Below are 20074 nucleotides of genomic sequence, written 5' to 3' on the forward strand. Positions count from 1 at the left end.
GGACGCGAAGAGCACAAAACTATTTACTGATAAGATCGTAATCGAGTGTTTCGAGATCGTACATGTTGATACAACATTTTTGTTTGTAACGTGTTTTCGACCAGTACTTGTGATAATAACACGGAGATATATGACTCGGTGTGTTTTCATTTGACGAATAACAATCGAAAATGTGTAGCTTTATTCATTGCGATGAAAGAAGTTGGGTTGAACGTATTTGGAAGTAACTGTTGAAGAGTTCTAATTTCCCGCTCTGTGTTGCTGAACGCCTCTAGCGACATCTGTTATTTCTTACTTTGGAATAAAACTAACGGTCGAGGTCACTTCTAAGCAACTGCAAAATAAGCACGCGTAGATATTGTGAGAGTATATCCCAAGATCCACTGTATTTTATAACAGTAACATATCAAAATAATTGCTTATTAAAAATTGCAAGTTGGTAATACTGTACAAATTTAGGGTATAACCGGATCCATTGCGTTTAACACTAGAACTAGTAACTTGTAATGAATAGTTGAATATGTTATACACGAATGGTCATGATTATAGTAATACAATTGCAGGTTGGTATCACTGTGCCAATTTAAGGAATAACCAGTTTCATTATGTTTAACACTAAAATTACGAAACTTTAATGAATAACTAAATATAAAATATAGAAATGATAATAATTGCAAGGCTGCGATTACAGGTTGGTAACACTACCAATTTGGGGAATAACCGGCTATATTAGGTTACACACAAGAATTACCAATCTGTAAATAATAATGAATGTAGTAGTATGATGAAAATAAACAGGTTATGTATAATTAATTATATATAATTTGAATAGAAGATATTAATTTTGTCAAAAATAGTTTCTCCCTTAAATTTTGATCTGTTTGGTAGTTCTAGGATTAATTCTGTTTTGTGTAATTATAAGCATCGATTTATTGTTTTCGGGTTGAAAATAAGTACAACGAGGAAAATTGATGTCGAAGAACGCAAGTTGGTACTTAATGACTACAAAAACCATAGAAGTCATGGTAAGGTTAATTACTAACAGAAATTGCTAGCAAGAATAAAAGCATGATACGATATATCGACAATTAGATGAAAATGTAATCGTGTATCGAATAAAACAAAAATGAAATCAAATAGAATGTGGAATATATAAGATGAAATTATGAAATATACGTTCTAGTAATTAACCGTTATATCATATCAAAATTTGTTGTCAAAATAGGAAAATATTTGAACAGAGATAAGTGATTGTATTATCACAAGATTATCGAGACGAGATAATTGTCACGAACACATAATAAAAGAGTATAAAAAAACAAAACTATTTTTTCAAGGCATATTTAAATAAGGATTGTATCTTTGAAGACAATTTGATAATTTTGATAATTCTAATCGATGAGTAAAAATTTACAGTACTCGTATTAAAGTCTGAATGTTACAGTCTAAAGATGCAGGATAATGATACTGGAAATTTAATATTTGTAATCATGGAGCAAATGGGGTTATTTAAACATACTAATGAATAATTTAAAACAAAATCAGAAGAAATGGGACTTTTAAGTAATTTTATATTCACGAAATCCATAATAACCTTGAACATACTTCTTATAAGGAAGAATTGATTATTATACAATAATTATACAATATTATACAATTGAATATCTATAAAACAATTTGAAAATAGATATTGGATTACATAACACTATAAATCAATAAGAAATAAAACATGGACTATAAATATGATAAAAGAATATTTAAAACAAATTTTGTGATTATATTTAAATAATTAATTTCTTTTTATTCTAACAATTTTTTATTTAAAATGCTTGAAATAAAAATATGTTCATTTTTCTGATATATCCAAAAAATGTAAAATGTAAAAGTATTTTACAATATTTTTAAATATGAATATTAAAAATTTTATTTGATATAATATATTAAGATATTTAATACGATTAAAAACTTAATATAAACTTGTCATAAATTATCGTAAATATTAACGAATATTATTAACTTTAAGTGATTCTTATTTTTTATTAGTTATTGTAAACAATTTTATACTTTAATATCGTTAAATTTTGCATTTTCGTTTATCATTTATAATTACAAAAAGGAAGCTTTATATAATTTTATCATATTATAATTTTATAGTAAAAAAGAAACTATTAAAATTATTAAACTTCAAGATTTTAATAAAAATTTGTCAATAGAATTCGATTTTTTTTTTGCGTTTGGTTAAATTTTGTATTCCTTCTTACATATAAGTCCTTCTGACATATAATTAAAAGGCATTTACTAATATTTAAAAAATATAGAATCCATTTATTGTGGAATAGTCGAATTTTGTATCTTTCTTTCTTCAAACAGGGTATTACACGGAATAATACATGAATGGTGTGTATACATGCAAGAGCTTTACGAGGAACTATTTATTCACTGATAAGATTAAGCAAGGACGATCTTTACGACTGCGTAGTTAAAGATCGGGGAATCTTTTAAGAGAATCAAATTTCTTAAGTAACCTTAAGCCTTCTATAATCTTCCTAGATTCATTAGTTTGATACATTCGCGGTATACAAAAATTTATTCTCATAATTTGCAAATCATTAGACATATGTCACAAAAATTAGAAAATTTTTTTACATGTCAAATTTAAATTTAAAAAATTAGAAGTTTTGTACTAAATTTTTACTTTTTAAGATAGTTGGTTTTCGACCAATGTATTCTTTGAATATTTTCAAATTGATAATATTATAATATATATATATATAATACCTCTTAAATAATATCTCAAATATGAAATGCAAATTAAAAGACTATTAAATTACGAGAAGAATTTTTAAAATAATTCATATTAAATAATCATGTAAAACATAAATAAAATATGAAAAATTTTATAAAATAGAAATACATTTTGTACGAAAATTATCTATTAATGCAATATATCATAAATGTTTTATTAGTATACTAAATGTTCAAAATAATAGATTATGTAAGGCAAAAAAAAATATTATTTCCTACCTATTATTTCTTATGTAACCTCATTTAACTAAACCACTTATTGCCAGCCTTAAAATGAAACACAGTTCTCACCAATAATACTTATCTTTCTCATCATCATAACCTGCTATATTCCGTAAATTTTCCATTTCGAGATTCATTCCCATAACAATTTATCTGAAATGATCGTTTGTTAACTACTTATCAAATATACGTGTAATAAAAATAAAAATGTAGTTATAAACCAGTGTAATAACATTAAAATAGCTAAATGGCTAAATATCATTGAACCTGTGCATAGATCTTAGGACAATATACAACAAAGAAACAGTGCTGCTTCCAGCAAAGTCGATACTTCTATTTTCGAAGAGTTTAAATGAGAACGTTCTACATTTCTACATAAAACGATCGATTACACCTCGACCAACAGAATGTATCACTGCAAACAGTGGCATTGAATAGATATTACCCTTTCGATTTCAGAAATAACGATCTAAATCTGCTCCACGAGTTATTTCAGAATACCCAACCTTTTAAATTTCCCGCTGCGAGATTCCGAGTTTAAACTATGCTAGTAATTTAGGTTAGGACTTTAGCAAAGAAAAGAGATACTTCAACTTGACATTTTTGTTTCTTTCACTAGGCACTTAGTTTATATCATGAAATATTAGGTAAATTTGTCTTGCTATTTAACAAGTTTATTTAATAAGTTTAAATGAAAAATATCATTCACGCCTGATATATTTTACTTTCTTAATTAATTACGTACATTGTAAATAATATACATACTTAATATATTCGTAGGAAATCAGAATTCAGATATATGTTTCCTTCTTTTTCAGATTTTAATAGATTTTGAAGACAGTGTTGAAATTGGTAACCTTCAATTTGTTCTTCTAACCTTACTCGGTATTGTAACAGAATAAGTTTGAAGCACCGAAAGAATATCGTACATATGTAATATTCAATCACGCACTTTTACTACTTCCAATGCAGAATCCATGTATGAATAATATTCATTGAATATCATATAAATGGGAAAAAAAAGAAATGGTTTGAAAATGGAATAGAAACACACCTTAAACGTAGATAATATCACATACTTATAAGCTTCCATAATTATAGCAAATTTGGTTATAATTGTTTGATAATAAAATAAAATATACCCATAATAGAGGTTATATTTTTTATTTAAAACGAACTATAGAACATGTGGAAAGAATTTGATGTTTATTTTTATTTCAATACTTATTCTGCACACTGACGCCATATGCATTTAAGAATATTTCTTCAGAAATATGTTATCGGTATTTTTCTTATGAAATTTCATTTTCCTTATTTTCTTGTATCTGTTTTTCTATTTAAAAATTTAGTATGTCAAAAAAGATGTAAAATAAATAAAAGATACAGTACTATCGTAAAAAATGATGAAAGTGGTATCGTCATATCGCACTGCTTACGAGAATTCCAGTTCCTATAATATCGATAACTGTATATGCCAATCGCAGGAAATGATAAATCATAAGAACATTTACTGTTTCCGCTTTTTAACAGGTTTTTTTTAAGCATCAATATCAACCAATCTTATGTTGCCAAAATTGTCTTTTTATTTCATTTTTAGATTAAATATGTGTATTTTCCATTCTCTTGAATATTTCAAAAGTAGCAATTATTATAACATGCTTAATTATTAAACTTTTTTACAAACCTTCACAAATCAATCACCTATTTTTAAAAATTGGATTTAATAAATTATATATGTATTTCATATTAAAATATTCATTTCTTTTTTTTGTCATCAAGTAATATTCAAATCAGAAATTAATAAAAATGACCTTAATATGTTTCCTTCTTATTTTTTTTTTATGCAGAAGTATTAATTTCAATGTGGAAAAATTGAATTTTATTCAGTACTTTCTGTAACTAACAAATAATGTCTTTTTTGTTTTCTTCTCATTTATATACCTAATGTTTATAGTTTTCAATTATTTTATTAAAATTTTCTATATTTTAGTAGTTGTCCAATATAAATAAATAAAATCTTGAAAATTTGTTGAATATCAAAAATCGTAAAATATTAATTTACGTAAAGGAATACATGTTTCTTAAAAATTTATACAAACAATGTATCTATTTTCTTTATTTTTATTTTGATAATTAAGGCTCTCATAGCTAAACAGATAAGATATTACGGATACTAAAAGAATGTAATAATATTCATTAAAAATGAGGAACTTTTGGTTACTTCGATTATTTTTTATTATTAGATTTACTATAATGTAGAATATTAGTGTAACTTACTATTATTATTATTATTATAACGAAATATTCTACTAAATATTGAATAATAAATACTAGATAGCACGAATATTATTATACATAAATTCTTTTATTTTAACCGTTAGAAATTAAATAATAAATAACATTTATTATGAAAGTCAAATAATAATTATTGAACAATAACAAACATTAAAGAAAATAAAATTAACTTGGAAGTTTGTTGCTTTCTTTTATTTCACTTTATATAATTATATAATTGTCACAGTATTTTTAATGTTTCCTTAACAATTAAAATAGCAGAGATATTTTAGGTGCATAGAGTAGTGACCTACCCTATATATTACCCGCTAAAGAAGAGCAGTAGAACACAGCTAAAGGTACAAAGCAAGCTTTCATTCCTAAAAACGAAATTACAACGTTTCTTATCTTCTAATTTTTAATCACAAATACATATGTATATGATATGTTACAAAACTGTCATTTTGTTAATTTTATAACAAACTTCCAAGTACACTGTTCTATACTATATTCAAATACATAATATACATTTATTGACAATATATATCAAAATGTAATCATCAAATAATTTTACGAAAAAAAATATCAAATAAGAAATATATTATTTTTAATTTTTTTCTTATTAAGAGAAACATACGTAATTTTTACAATGACACATAACAACTACGTAGTCACAATAAAATCTACTGCAAGTATTTGGTATTTTCGTAATAAAGTTTCAATTAACCCATTTCATGTACATCTAAAAACTGTTTCAATGAATTAGTTTGCAAATTTCTCCACACATCACCATTATACTACGAAAGGCGTAAATTAGCCCACGAAACACACAGTAATCTCAGTAATCCGCTCGTCAAGATGGCAGATAATTGTATTTCTGGAACGTGTTCGTGTCCGAACAGACGACCGACCTGTTTCAAAGCATTTGCAACAGTCTGGCGACACACTTTCTTTAGTTTTCGGAACAGACACGCGTCGTTCGATGATTACACGTGTAACCGCGACCCCCACTGCTTTCACTTGCAGTTTTGTTAATACGAAAGAACATCGGATCGATTCACTGTTGACGTTTTATCGCCATGGAAACTTGCGAAAACATATCCACGAGATTCATCAGACCCGATGACCCAATCGGCTATCATCGGGAATTCTCGGCCGCGCTCGGGTTCAGTGTGCCGCTCGGACGAAAAAACGAATCACGTGCGTGCGCGTTCTCCGTGTCAGTGCCTTGGATCTTCATAATGATCTTTTCCTCTCTTCTATGTTTAACGCGAAATTAAAAATTTTATCTATTACAGGCGGCGAATGTTATTAAACGTGTGATTTAATTTATAAAAGAGTGATTGTATATAAGACAAGTGAAAGAAAGATATAGAATGACAGTTTTCATTCGAAATATCAACTGAATAAATCGATATTGAATATTCATTGAAGACAAGTGTTTACACGTTGCTTTGTTTGAACCTTTATATAATAGATGTCGCTAGAATCTACTTATATTATAATTCAGTATTTCACATGTTGGATAATGAATAACAAAACCGTAGTAACTTTACTTTTAATATAGTTAAATTTTGTAATTGTTTTTGACTAATGCAAAAAACGTTGCAGATGATTTTCATTGTTCTATTAACATACTCGAACGTAAACACTTTCGAAAGTGTTTACATACATTAAGGAAATTTTCAAAACAACGTTTTCGATGTATTAATGACTATTACATAAGTATTACAAAAATGCATTAGGTACACGAAACATAAAATCTTTCAACATTTATAATATATCGTGACAGCCGAAGTAAGAATATTGTGTCTCGTACAGTGGATAGTCTTTTCTTTGGAATGTACTGTATCTAAAGAATTGAGAGCGCGGGAGTATTTAGTACAAAGACCTTTTAGCCTATGTCTAACTTTTTAGGAGAAGTTTTTTAAAGAAAAATTATACTAGTTCTATTGGCCTGTAATTGCGTTAATTTTATGATAAAGTTATCGTAAAAATAGAAAATGTAAGAAGAAACAAAATGAATTAAATGTAAACCTTAATATATATTATAAGATTGTTACATTTAATAGTAGTTATATACATATAAACATACAATTCTGTTATTTGTAAGCATTGATTTTTATCAACGATATCAATATTGTATAATTTTTGTTTTTCTTTTGATTATTCTTAATTTAAATATACGTATTTTATTATCTTTTGAGATATTACAAATAAATAATTTATGAAAAATTTGTAAGGTTAGGAACATGTAACATAAAAATGGAAATTTTTTGAATCTTTTCTTCGCTTTTATTCTCTTAGGAAATTGGAATGTATAGCATAACTTTGAGTGACTTTTGTAATCTAATAATATTGACCTTAATTACTATTCTAATTGATATTTTATAATATATCAATATTAGTAATAATAATAATAATAATAATAATAATAATAATAATATATTATTGGAAATATTATTAAAAGTATTAAAAGAATATGATATTACAAATAATGAAATATTAAAAGTAGCGAATCATCAACATTTACAGTATTAAAAATATTTAAAAGCATAAATAAGCTTACATGTTCACCGTAGAACACGCAATAATTCTTAACCTTCAAGAACAATGAAAATGTTTTATTCAAAGATGAATACAACCTTGAAATGTTCACAAACAACCTAGAAAAAAAATTCCACTCATAAATTTCACAATAAAATTTCTCTTTTCAAATCAACCAACTTCAAGATGTTACCTTGCAATTCTATTATGTCGTAAAGGAAATACAAATTGAATAAATAAATTAAATAAAACAAATAAATTAAATGAAGCATATTGTTATAATTGCCCAATTCTTCCTTAATTTAAATTTTGCTAACATTCAATTAAAAAATCATTTAATCTATTCTTACGAGAATTAAATTTATTATAGTTTTCCTTCCTTCTACAATTATTTGTAACAATTAATTATTTGTCAATAAAAAGATAGTAATTTTTTTAAAATTTTTATTCGTGTTTTATTAAACATTTACTCAATTACTCTTAAACAATTATTTTTCATTTTTAGTTTTACTCAAATTTCTTAAATTTAATTAAAGTTTATTTTTATTAATTTTATATTAAGATATTTTAAACAATTACCGCGTACAAATTAATTTTCATTGTGAGAATTATTCTTATAACTCTATTCGTATTTAAATTAACGCTTAATAGTGTCAATAAAGTGAGATGAAATATATCGATAAATGATAAACGCTTATCAAAACGTGAAAAACCGGTTGGACCAAACTGTTTACGGAAGTTGCTGTTTATTACCAACGTGGCGAGCCGTGTTACAGTAAGCAAATAGATACGTGTATCGACTACGTTTTTCACGATATTTAATACTCGAGAAAATACCAGCTAGTAAGCAAAGTGTTTTGATGACACCAACACGCACTCTCGAACATTATAGCTGACACGTGTTTGTTACGATCAAACCGATTACCAAGGAGAATATTAATACGCACAGATATACATATATGTGGTTTAAAATGCTAAAAAAGATTTAGTACAAAGAAAATTATGAAATGAGAGAACCTTAATTTTGTAAGCTATTTACAATGAGTATAGAAAAAATCGGCGCAGTAATTAATAATCATTAAAATGTTGAATAGTAATATTTATTAAACACTATTTTTTAAACAAGCATATTACACATACTCTCCAATATTTCTCGAATAACAATGTAAAATAAAGAAAAAATGTTATTCTGATAATTTAAAAATTATAAATATTATAAATTACAATTATAATAATATGATATATTAATAATATAAATCACAATTATAAAAATATAATATAAATTATAATATATTATAAATATTACTTATATAAATATTACTAGAAATGAACAAAATGATTTGCAGATTAATAATTATTTTCCGTTCTATATCAGTAGTTTCTTTACTTCTTTGTGTTTACTGCTGTAATAATAAATGCATAATTTTCAAATTAAAAGACTAATTTTCAATGCCACAAGTTCCAGTAATTTTCCTAAACAAATTAAAATAATTGGATGTTATTTACAATAAATCATGTTATATTTGCACAATAAAATTGAATCGTAAGTACGACTATACGAATATTTATTTCGACTTTATCCCTGCCATTTTATTAATTTTTATTAATATTTATATGAACATACATTTATATGCGATATTTCCGGTTTATTTGATGTTGTTCTAAAAGCATTGAACAATATGTGTAATACTGTTTAACAAACATTATTATTATGTGAAATAGAAATACCTTATTTAACTTAACACAAGACAAATTAATTCGTTGTTTAAATAGCCAATATTTTTAATTTAATACATAATTTGTTTACATTTTTACAAAGATCTCTAATTTTACCTAATATATTAAAGAATAAACGAAATTAATTCTTCGTTAATTTTGAATTTCTCATTCGAAAAAGTTTCTGATCGTAAAAGAATTTAATTAATTAAATAAATAGAATAGCTAAGGGATATCGAGAATGAAAGAGATATACATACTCTATTTCATTCCTATTTTATCCTGATGTAAGAAGTTTTTCACATTTTTTTAGTTTTTTCAACTTAATACATTTTTTGAATATTCTATTTATTTCGTGTAAAAATTATTGTAGTATTATAATAAAATTCCTTAATTACTGATTAGGTTCTTTAATTGTAAACTCGTAAAGCTATATTAATGATCGATATATACAATAATTTCAAATGTATATCAATTTTATTATTTGATATCACATAGTTAACGAATGATTTAAGTTTCTACGTAAACAAAAATGGAGCCTAACTAAATACAATTTTAAATTTTTGTGTAAAATTTAATAATTTTTTAATTATTAACTATATTGAATTTTAACCAATGTTCAAAAATATTATTAACCTAAACTAAAAATATCTTAGTATCTTCTTTTATTTCAGTATGTATCGTTAGTTAATAAGTATTAATATTTATACATATTATTATTCTAATATATTTAAAACGAAAAGTAAAACTATTTTAGAAAAGGTAAAGAGATGAGTGCACTTAAGTGATCACTACAAAGCGTGAATAGACCCATAAGAAGATTATATTTGTAAGATTGGATAATCACCGTTTATAAGACTTATCGCGTTATTTTTAGTGGACCAGTACCTTATTGTCATCCAACTATTATGTAATTATATGTAATTAATATAAACATATCTACATATCTACACTAATCGTATCCGTCCAAACGAAACGTTTATAACACACGAAGACTGCTGATGGAATGTAATAAATGTAATAAACAAGAATAAAATTCTGTAATATGTTATTTTTAGTAAACCGACTCAGAAGCTAATAATCTGTACAACATATAGGAGAATAGAGCAATTATTCGGATATTTTTAATTTTAACTGCATTTACTAAATTGTTTTGATGTTAAACACGTGCCAGAATATTAATTAGATACAATAAAAATATATACAATATAAATATATCAACCCTTGAAACATTTGTCAGAGAAAAATTTCATCATTTCTACTTAAACATTAACCTAACGAATAACATTATAATTATCATCCAGTTGACCATTTTGGGAAACTAAAAATTAAACAATTATTCTAAACAAAGAAAAATAAAATATTTAATGTATTGTCTAATGTATTGTACATGTCACATACGTATTGTTAGATATTTATCAAAAGGAAAACTTTTATTAAGAGAATAGTGAAACTTTTTTATCCAACACTTGTTGTTATTATATATTAACTATAACATATGAAATAAAATCTAATACTGTAATAATAAATTTTTTATTTAAATTTACTTTTCTTAGAAGTTTAAATTACGCGCCATTTTGAGTGTGGTATGAACTTATTAGTGTTACATATTTTTTAAACATGTTATAATCAAAGTTAAGTATAATTATTGGAAATTGTATTAACATTAAAAATAATTATCGTACGTATATACGTAGATATGATACAAGACACTTTATTGGTTTAGTGCTGTTATTATCATTATTATCATTACTAAACATTTGTTAATTTGTTAAAAACGTTTCAACGTGGATTAGATATCTTACATAAAATTTCAATTTCACGCGATATTAATTAAACATGTTTAATAACATATTAATAATTCTGTCATACATTATACAAATAGTATAACTCAGATCGTGTTCAGATGGTATAGATTTACCATAAACAAGGCTTACGTTGCATAAACTTGTTTCAAATAATCTTCAACTCGTTTTTACCAATCTACATTATCAACAGAAGGACAGTACCGTAAAATATCGAGCGATGTCCCCTGCAACCACTAATTTACCTAACCTTATTATCGCTTTCTGTTCTCATTGCTTTAAATCTATAATATGCTACTTCCTCGGTGCTGATGTGAAGAGTGCATGCGTTAAGCTCTCATGTTCTATGACCATGTGAATTTTGCGTTACTTTCGTCAATCTTCATTATTTTACGATTCTATGATTATTATCAAGAGTGAGAAGTTACGCAGAAAATTTGAGTCACAATCTTCCTGCGGAAATATTTGAAAAATTCTAAGCAAGCAATTTATATCGATAAAGAATCTGATAACCATAACGATAAAGAAGACAATTCTGTGCATTCATAAGTATCATTTGCTGACGTCTAACCTCAATTATTGATAATTCCGATCCATTTCATACGAGAATTGATGGTAATAAATGAAAAAATAATTTATACATGATAGACAAAAATTTTATTTACATAGTGGGACCTAATATATGCAAAAATGTTATTATTTATTTCAAAAGGATTTTATAGACCGTATCATTTTTCATATATATACAGGGTGTCCCACGGATCGTTAGACACGATTTTTCAAATACTTGTAATAATCTGACAATACAATGTTTTTAACAAAAATTACTGTGTTTTCTGGGTTCTACAGAGTTTCGAAAAATAAAGTTGAAAAAAATACATTTTCTCAAAAATTTTGAAGGTTAAGTTCGTTTTTTCAAATGGCACTTTATGTTTTTGGTCTAATATTATTGTAGCTTATGTCTAACCGAATTGAACGACCTAGTAAAATTTTAATGGCAAAAAAATGAAAATTTCAACAAAGATGCCTATCATCATGAATGGGTGACAATAACTCGTATTTATTATTAACTTGACTTGAAATTACATTTACATCAGGGACCTCGTGTAAATGTTGCATTACTAGCAACTTATCTAAGAATTATCCTAATCAAAAATACACAACAATGAAAAAATGTGAATTTCTGACAGCTTAGTTTTACACTTTAAGGATGAGCCACGTAGTTTGGAGAAGATTAGTTAGGCATTTATGGTCCTATTGCTTGGTCACCATGATCCTCGGATTTATTACCACTTGAGTTTTTTCTATGGGGTTATTTACAGTCAAAGTTTATGCTGTTCCAATACAAAATATGGAATATTTAAATGTTATTAATAAATTATCATTAAAACTATCGACTCTAGATGACCCTATAGAAAATGGGCTCCATAGAAAATTGGCCATGTATATGCCTAACCAATGTTCTCCAAACCACGTGGCTCAAATAAAGTACAAAACCAAGCTGTCACATGTTCACATTTTGTCTTTGTTGTGTATTGTTGACTGTTTGTAGATTAGTTCTTAGATAAGTTTCTACTAATACGTTTACTCGAGGTTCCTGATGTAAATGTAATTTCAAGTTTTAATAATAAACACGAGTTATTATCACTCATTCATGGTGATAGTCATTTTTTATTTCAATTTTCATTTTTTTACCATCAAGATCATGCGAAAATCATGGTATGCTAGGTTGTTCAATTCAATTAAACATAAACTATAATAATATTGAGTAAAAAATATAAAGTACCATTTGGAAAGACGAATTTCAAAATTTTTGGAAAAAAATATTTTTTTTCAAAATTATGTAGAACACAGACTATACAGTAACTTTTGTTAAAAAACAATGTATTATTCGATTATCGTAAGTATTTGTAAAATCGTGCCTAACGATCTATGGGACACCCTGTATATATGTATATCAACATATATAACTTTTATACAGCTATAAAAGTTGAAAAATTCTAGAAAATTTAAACCTATAAAAGAGTATCAAAAATAATATTTCTCTATAATTTATATTACTACTTTTATTTTATTTTTCTTGTTTTTATTATTATTATTTTATGTATTATTTTGTACTGTGATCCGTAAAAGGTTAATATTTGCAATATTGTATCGATAAGAAAAATAGGAGATTCAATATTGTCGCAATTGGTAAACAGGATAATGTATTATTGACCCTTCCACGGTTTAATTTACTCGACCAACGTGGTGGGAAAATTGTAATAGTGTATATACAGGCCCATGTACTAGATGTACGTAGCTAATTTAAAGTTCTCGTGCGTCGGAGTATTGACCGTCAAAACATTTTGTCACACGCTCGATACCAGTATTTTTAAAAAACAAATTTTTCGAAATTGTTACATCTTTCCCAACACAGTCTGTTTTTCAATTTTTAAAAATTATTAATTCATTTGGATATCCTGAATATTCGAATAAAACTTTTTTATATTCTATATATCTTCCCTTCCTTTGAATTTCTAAATCAAAATTTAAATCTCAGTTTTTCGATTCAAAATTTCTTATTTCAATGGTATTTCACTTTTACAAAAAGGGGAAAAATTCTTAGCAAGATTTGTAAGAGATCTATATATTTATTGTATTTTATATTTACTGTCCTATTCGTTATTTGTGAACCATCTTGCTAGTTCTACGGATCTAGTGACTTTTCAGCTTAAAGATCTCCCTATCAGAGGGCAACAGCTAATGATTGGAACTCTTGCGGATGGACATCTATTTTCTTGAAAACAATGCTTTGAATGAAAACAAATTTTATCAAACTTTTCCGATATTTTTCATGTAGAATCACTTCCTTCTCGATTATGCTATAAATTTTGTCCTTTGTACTTTGCATTTTTATCCTTAAGTCACTTAAATTTTTTACATCGAGTATTAGATAAAAATAATTTACATATTAAAATTGCAAGAGTGAATCCTAAATTCAACAACATTTTATATATATTTCTACTGAAAATCTATCATATGATTGGTGCTTAAACTTTCTTTTTATCTTTTTTCTTTTTTCACAATAATCAATGTAGAACAAACAATAAATAAGCAAACAAAGTAACTTTAATATAGCGATAAAAAGAATTTATTTTTCCCATTTCAGTGTCAAACAAGAATTCACTAAGTCATACAATTATATACATATAATTACATATAGAAAGTAATAGTAAGTACCTTGCTCGCTAATTTTAGATAATTCCTGCCCACTGTAACCTTCTCAGATTACAGATTTTATTATTATACATTTTCCACGAACTTTTTCACGCTTAAAGCAAATTTTTATGAGTTTATTGGCCTTATTTAGACTGCAAACATATATAAATTTTAGAAGAAAGAAAATGAGAAGTGAAATAGGTATTAAGAAGTTGATCATTCATACGTATATTATATTATGTAAAATATGGCTGGTACAGTTAATAAAGTAGAAAAAGATAAGACAAAGTGAAATAAGAGAAGTCGTGAAACGAAATGACGAAAGTGATAATGCGATTTGACTTGGTCAAGCCTTAGCATTAAATAATAAATGCAACGAGAGCAATCTCACTCGTTATATAAAATTACCATAAGGAAAATTTTCAGCAACAATTACGAGCATGAGACGTAGACTAAATACAGTTAACAATAAGTTCGGATTCTTAGAAGCATGTCGAATTATCATCCTCTTATTGATAATTGACTGCATAAAGACCTCTCGTCCTGTGTCTCGCTTTCTTTCCGCATATAAATACGATTCCCGGAATCATAGTAATCACTATCGTGGTTCAGCGCATGTATTTGGATGCATTAAGAGCTACGTACATCGTATTTCATATTCTCTGGAGCACGGTTCAATCGGTCGAAATGTAAACCGTCAATACGTCGAATGAAAATTTCATACAATTCGATAACTTCTATTTTAACGATGTAGGTCAGTATCTTGCCCACTGGATAATCCTTTTGACCAACATGGAAAAAAATCGACAGAAATAAATTGCAGGTGTGATCGAAAGAGGATCAGCGTCGATTGAATCGTGACAATTTGCAAATAAACGTGCTGGGTTTGAAGAGAAGGAAGAACGATGGGTAAATCTGTGCTTAAACACGTATCGGATAATTTTTACATTTCTTGAAAAATATAAGAACGACTAGAAATAAAAGATATAATATTTTCGCAAAAGAAAAAAAGGTAACAAGAAGAAGATAACGATATTAAACATTATAAATACGGTTCTTTCAATTTAATTCGAAATTAACTCGAGTAGAAACTTATGTGTACACGGTAATGCTTATTTTTCATATTTAATCAGAAATGAATTTGAATAAAAATTTAAATATACGATGTTGATATAATTGACCCTTTCCACTCGGGTTAATTTTTTCGTTTCCAAAAAATAGCAATTCGATGACTTTTTGCTATAAAGTCGACGATACTTTTAAAACGGTAAATAAGAAATCGTATACAAATTTTTACGTGCAAGAGTCAATCTATGAACAGAAAAATACAAAAAAGAAGAGATAATTTTGCACATTTCGAAATACAAGATATATAAAGAAAAACTACAACTTTTTCTTCTGAAAAAAGAATAATGACTTGAAATTAAAAATCTGAAAAATCGTTCTACTGACAAAGATCGGTAATATTTGAACACAAACAAGTCTAAAAGGTAAAGAGTATAAAAACAATAATATTAGAAATAATGAAATTAATTCAATAAACATTATTTATTTTAAAAATAATTAAAAAATAAATATTGTAAAAATTGTTTTCGTATCATTCAGCTTAAGTAATATAAATAAAAAAATTGATCAAATAATATAAGAGAAATTACTAAACAACAAAAATTCAAAAATTTGTTATATAACGAAAAATAAAACAATATACGGGAAACACAAAAATATAAGAGCTGTAATCGTTTATGCTAAGAAAAAAAGGAAGACATAAAATCATTCTCCAATTAACTGCCGCATAATTTCATTTCGTTAAACGCTCAAATAGAGATAAGCATTATTTCAGGTTGATAAAACGAAGCAAATTAAAATTTACAATTACACTTAACTTATACAAAATAGAAAGGAACAACGCAGTAATGCTCCAATCAATTGCTATACAATATTTTTATTTTATGCACCCGAAGAGTTACCAGTTTAAATATAACTTAGTGCAAAATTAACGACTATTTTATTATTCTATTATCACTCTATATTAGATAGACATGATAATAATAATTAATAATAACAAAGATACTATAGAAATGATAATAATGTTCCCTGTAAAGATAACTAATTTTAATTACCTGTTATAAATAATAAATAATAGTAATATTTTATTTTCTTCTGCACGATCAGGAAAACTTAATTACTTAAAAATAACTCAACATTTTCTTGACAAAGAAAAAGGAATAAAAATTATAAATTTTTCATTTAAAAATAACGAATAAATACAACAGACAAAATACAGTTGATTTCACGTAACAACTTTATACAGTTGCAAAAATCGAAAAAAAATTGAAAAAAAAAGAAAAATAATAATGTAATAAATAATGTATCATTATTAAAGTCAAAATAATGCAACCGAATTGAGTGCGTTCGCTTCATTGATACACGATTTCACAATTTAAACGTTCACAGGGAGATCGACGCTATTTCAAATTTAAGCGCACAATCTTGTGATGATTCAGCCGTATCTACCACGGCAATGAAATATTTAGCACGCGATACAATATATAATTCATTGCGAAGAAATCATAGGTTCCTTGTGTCCCGAACAAAGTGCAAGACGCTCTTTGTTCGTCCTTTGTTGGACTTGCGAGGAGATAATCGTTTCCGTTATAAAGAAATTTAGATATCGTCTGTTGAACGAATTTTCTGCATACCAAACCGTTAAGGACACTCGATTGCTTTATGGTTGATTGCGAAGAGCAATTATCGTAAATAATAATTTTGTTAAAACTTAATCTACTATCAATTATTGGGTATAGTCATTAGCATCAAGCAAAACAACTATTAGTACTTCGTGGAAAACTGCTTAGAAATCGATTCATAAATTTGGGCATTATTGATAATAAATTAAATAAATATGATATTGTTGTGATTAACAAAAAGTCTATTAAATAATCTTCAATTCGTGGTATGTATATTCACGCAAGTTTTATCACTGGCAATTTACGCTTTATTATTTATCGTAATGTATTGTAATTATTATAAAGTACACGAAAACAGAGAAACATATCGGTCAAAATATATCACCAGGATATAGGAAAATATTCGCATAGACAAAAAAAAATTACCCATATCAGTAATAGTTCCTTTTATATCTTAAAATTATAATTAGCATGAATTATAATTTTTATTTTTTCGCTTAAATGGAGACACTTTAGATTATCTTCTTCTTTTCTTTTCTGTCAAAATTATAATTTTTTTAAATATTTTAATTTATACCATATTTTAATGGCTATAAATTTCACGTAATATAAGAATAATATTTCGTTAAATTTTTTAATTAAAATCAATTTTTTCATCCCATTAAATAAACAACGATATAACGGAAAGAAAAATCGTTACAAAGTATGAATTAAACTTTATATTTTAATCGCGAACTGTTGTAAACACAGCGACTATCACTATACGAATAATACTTCTTTCGTTATCAACATTGGTTACTACTAAAATTAACATAACGTGCACGGAAGAAAAATTATCCAATAAAGAAACAAATTAGAATAGACTGTTTCCTTGTTACATACACAAATTTCAACCTTTCTTTGAAACACGCGACAATTCTTTTAATACTATAATATAACGTAAAAGCATTTCTAAATATCCTAATGGTCACAAAGTTTTCCATTTCATTTGATCGAAACCTTCGACTTTACTAATTTATTAAATCAAATCACACGTTTTCACCAAAATAACAGCACCTCTATTGTTTTATATCGTTTTTAAAACATTCAATTCGAAATACTTGTCTTCTTTACAAACTACAATGCATGACATTGATCGAAAATCAATGAAATATCGATGCAAAGAAAAAGATCAGTATCGTACTCACCGCTATTGCTGGTCCAGCGATCGTGTAGAGTGCTGGTGTTCTAGATGATCGTTTGATCGATGACTATGAAGCGGAGTCGCGCGTCGCGTCCTATCGTGTTGTGGTTCGAAGAGTTAAAAGGCACTGGTCATGAAGGCAACGAGCGTCTGATAGCACGATCCGTGTTACTACCGTAGGAGCGCGGCTGCGATATTTATGTAGAGGAGTGTTTCAGCGCACGCGTCGCTTACCCCGCGCTCTTCGACTGCTACGATTCCCCACCTCTAGCTTGAAAGTGATTATCCGATGTGATCGTAGGTCCACTCGATCGTTACATGCCGGAAAATTCTTGTCTGCCTGCGTTGCCATGGTAGTTGTCGGTCACGAACCATCGACGGAAATTATTCACGACTCTCCTTCGATGACGTAATGTGAACTTGCTCAAGGTTGGAATAGATCGTCACTGATCATCGTCTGAAAATTTCAAGGAACAATTTTTCTGATTCTTTAACGTATAGGTGGGTCTACAAAATGACGTACTTCAGGTTGTAACTATCGATAGATATCGATAATACGTAACTAGTGAAAAATATATTTTTCCCTATTGAGTGCGGACCCTGCTGTCAAAGAAGTTTCTTTTCATTAGCTTTCGACAAAAGTGTAGAGTAGCGACATTACCGATTATCGACCTATTAAGTACGGTCCATGGCAAATTCAAGTAACCGTGTGTAATTATATACTATATTGTTTTACCTAGTGTTTAGAATTTTTATTTAACATTAACCTTGTTTCATATTTACCTTACTGTTTTATGTTCTATATAGATATAAACTTATTTGTGCAACGTAACCAGCGCAATTTATTTCATAATTTTTTATGATGCTTACTGTAAGCGTGTAGGTTATCTGACCAATTTCCTTGTGATTATGTAAGATGGAATATAAATTTTCCTGACAAACAGTATTACGTTTGAAATCATTTATATAAAAAGTAGATATTTTTTTTATTATCAAGTAACTATTTTCAAAGTAGAACTCAAGTTTACTTCTTGATGCAACATGTTTCGTCAACATAGGAAAGTAAAGGAAACAGAAGTCGAGCGATGACACAAACGATCAAGTCATATCTTAACAATACGTTCTAACAAGCTGTAAACATAATGCAACTGGACAATAACATTCCTTAACTGTTTGCCAGTAAAAAGGTATTTAGTTTTAGTTACCTACAATAACAAAAAAATAAATCGAAAAATAAAATACAAAATATAATAAAGTGTTATATTTTTATCTGTGAAGAATCTCATAAACACGCATGCAATTATCGAACACGATAAGTAGAATAAAAAGAAGAGAGATACATTTTACACAACTCGAGATGAGTGATATGAATGTTACTTTAATGCAAAGTATAAAAATGGAAAATATCATTTAAGAATCTGATAATTGACGATTTTATGTGAAGTAAATACATATATCTAACATCGGTCCAACAACGTACGAGAAAGTAAATTAAATGAATTTAATGTAATTTTCAATCTTGTGTTCATTACGTTCATGTAAATTGTTAAAAAAGAAAAATGTTTTCGCGATAGCTTTACTAAATGTTTAAACGGAACTTATCTAATAAAACCATTTGATTAAACGAGAAAAGA

General features: G+C 26.9%; 1 protein-coding gene across 1 annotated transcript in view; it reads right to left on the reverse strand.

The window, feature by feature from the left end:
• The window catches only part of Gs2 (glutamine synthetase 2), a 63871-nt gene extending 45249 nt beyond the window's left edge, over window positions 1-18622 (reverse strand). Inside the window, exon 1 of the mRNA XM_017912142.1 lies at window positions 18445-18622. The gene's annotated coding sequence lies outside the window, so the exon portion shown is untranslated. The remainder of the gene's footprint in view (window positions 1-18444) is intronic.
• Between the last annotated feature and the right edge of the window lie 1452 nt (window positions 18623-20074).

Source organism: Eufriesea mexicana, unplaced genomic scaffold (assembly GCF_001483705.2).
Source record: "Eufriesea mexicana isolate 0111107269 unplaced genomic scaffold, ASM148370v2 scaffold325, whole genome shotgun sequence".
Lineage (NCBI taxonomy): Eukaryota > Metazoa > Arthropoda > Insecta > Hymenoptera > Apidae > Eufriesea > Eufriesea mexicana.